At 44.8% G+C, this 2,667-nt stretch overlaps 1 pseudogene across 1 annotated transcript; it reads left to right on the forward strand.

Moving 5' to 3' along the window:
- The first annotated feature begins 523 nt into the window (after window positions 1–523).
- On the forward strand, window positions 524–1,615 carry LOC309958777 (heterogeneous nuclear ribonucleoprotein D-like; annotated as a pseudogene). Its single transcript has 2 exons — window positions 524–971; window positions 1,282–1,615. The product of its transcript is annotated as a heterogeneous nuclear ribonucleoprotein D-like (transcript).
- Window positions 1,616–2,667: the final 1,052 nt, after the last annotated feature.

Raw genomic sequence — 2,667 nt, forward strand, 5'->3', positions numbered from 1 at the left:
CCAAGGTCATGTGGCTTGAAGCAGCAGCACAGAAAGTGCATCTTGGCCCTGGAAATCCAGAGCCTCTGCATGTAATCCCTGTGCTATACTGTAACCCCTTCTATACTGAGAAGAATCTGATTTTAAAATTAGGGATGACTTATGTCTGGGAAGCTGGGAAAACTCAATGCCTAGGAGAGATGATGGCTGAGGGTGTCTCAACAATCGAGGGCTGGAATCATCTGGAAGCATCTATTCATCTTTCTTTCATGGGTGTTGACTGCTTGCTGGGACCTAAGCTGGACTGTCAACCGGTGCACCAACTGGTCTTTGCATGTAGGCTGGGCTTTTTCACAGCATGGCCACCTTAGAGGATGTGGAGGTTTTTTTATAGCAGCTAATGGAGAAATTGTTTTATGTAACTTTGGCCTAACCAGCAAGCTACATGGAAGCTGCATCACTTTTCTGAAAGGTATGGTACTATTAAAATAGGTCCACAAATATTTTGATACTCCTTCCTTCAAAGAGTGGCACCTAGGCTGCTGCTGCCATGACTCGGACTGCAGACCAGCACCCCCGGGCTGACAACTCCGCCGCTATGAAGACGTGAAGGAGTACAGCAACAGAGAGGAATTCGCAGAGGGATCCAAGATCAATGAGACCAAGCATCAGCGGGATGACGCTAAAATGGTTATTAGAGGCTTGAGCTGGGATACAAGCAAGAAAGATCTGACTGAATATCTGTCTCGATTTGGAGAAGTTGTAGACTGCACAATTAAAACAGACCCAGTCGCTGAAAGATCAAGAGGATTTGGATTTGTGCTTTTCAAAGATGGTGATGGTGTTGCTAAGGCCCTGGAACTGAAAGAACACAAGCTGGATGGCAAATTCATAGATGTTAAAAGAGTCAAAGCTTTAAAAGGGAAGGAACCCTCCAAAAAGGTTTTAGTAGGTGGATTGAGCCCAGATACTTTGGAAAAACAAATTAAAGAGTATTTGGGGGCTTCCCTGGTGGCGCAGTGGCAGAGAATCTGCCTGCCAATGCAGGGGACACGGGTTCGAGCCCTGGTCTGGGAGGATCCCACATGCCACGGAGCAACTGGGCCTGTGAGCCACAACTACTGAGCCTGCGCATCTGGAGCCTGTGCTCCGCAACAAGAGAGGACGCAATAGTGAGAGGCCCTGCGCACGGCAATGAAGAGTGGTCCCCGCTTGCCACAACTAGAGAAAGCCCTTGCACAGAAACGAAGACCCAACACAGCCATAAATAAATAAATAAATTTATTTAAAAAAAAAAGAAGAATATTTTGGAGCCTTTGGAGAGATTGAAAATATTAAACTTCCACAGATACAAAAATAAATGAAAGAAGAGGATTGTGTTTTATTACATATACAGCTGAAGAGCCAGTAAAGAAATTGTTAGAAAGCAGATATCATCAACCTGGTTCTGGGAACTGTGAAATCAAAGTGGCACAACCTAAGACATAGGCAGCGACAGAAGCAACCAAAAGGAGGATGAGGTGCTGCAGCTGGTGGACGACGTGGTACTAGGGGTCGTGGCCGAGGCCGACAGAGCACTTGTGGCAAGGCATCCCGAGGGGGCGGCAATCACCAAAATAATTACCAGCCATACTAAAGGGGGATGTTGGAGAAAACAGGCAGAGGTTGCTAAAGTAACCCATCCTGCAGGACGACATTGAAGATTGGTCTTCTGTTGATCTAAGATGATTATTTTGTAGAAGACTTTCTAGTGTACAAGACAAAACTGTGCCCAACTGTGTATGGCCACCAATTAGTTTTCTTTGTTTTTACTTTGTCTTTTGCTATCTGTGTTATGACTCGATGGGGATTTGTGTTTATACAAATTTTGTTTGTACGATTTCATGTTAAACCTCAAATAAAGGCTTCCTTGTGTGATTGTTTTTCTGTGTCAGGTACTAAAGAACTCTGTACAAGTGTAATTTCAAATAAGCAATAATTAAGGCACAGTTTGTTTTGTAGGGAGTGTTGATTCAGAGGGAGAAATTGTGGTGCTTTATGAATAGCCAGCTACAGTGTCTACCCGGTTCCCCTTTTTTGTTAGGTGTATTCTATGCTTTAAGGCTTCATTTCCCTGTTAACTGAGGCTTCCATCATACCTTTAAGTAACGTTGTTTCCTCTCTGTATATCTGGAGACTTTGTCATGAAAGTTTCTGTGGTATAGTTATAGTGTTGTGATTAGTGGAAGCTTTCTAGCAGACCATAAGCCTTCTGGTTATATTTTGAAAAGTAACTTTTTCTTTTTAATTTATTTTTCTTTTTTAGATTTTTGGTTGCATTGGGTCTTCGTTGCTGCATGCGGGCTTTCTCTAGTTGCAGTGAGCGGGGGCTACTCTTCATTGTGGTGCACAGGCTTCTCATTGTGATGGCTCTTGTTGCAGAGCACGGGCTCTAGGTGTGCGGGCTTCAGTAGTTGTGGCACGCGGGCTCAGTAGTTGTGGCTCGTGGGCTCTAGAGAGCAGGCTCAGTAGTTATGGCACATGGGCTTAGTTGCTCCGCGGCATGTGGGATCTTGCTGCACCGGGGCTCGAACCTGTGTCCCCTGCATTGGAAGGCGGATTCTTAACCACTGCGCCTCCGGGGAAGTCTGAAAAGTAACTTTTCAATGGCACAAAGCATGCTGGTAGCTCCTTTGATGAATAGAAAAT

Source organism: Leucopleurus acutus (genome assembly GCF_964270905.1).
Source record: "Leucopleurus acutus genome assembly, chromosome: 3".
Classification (NCBI taxonomy): Eukaryota; Metazoa; Chordata; class Mammalia; order Artiodactyla; family Delphinidae; genus Leucopleurus; species Leucopleurus acutus.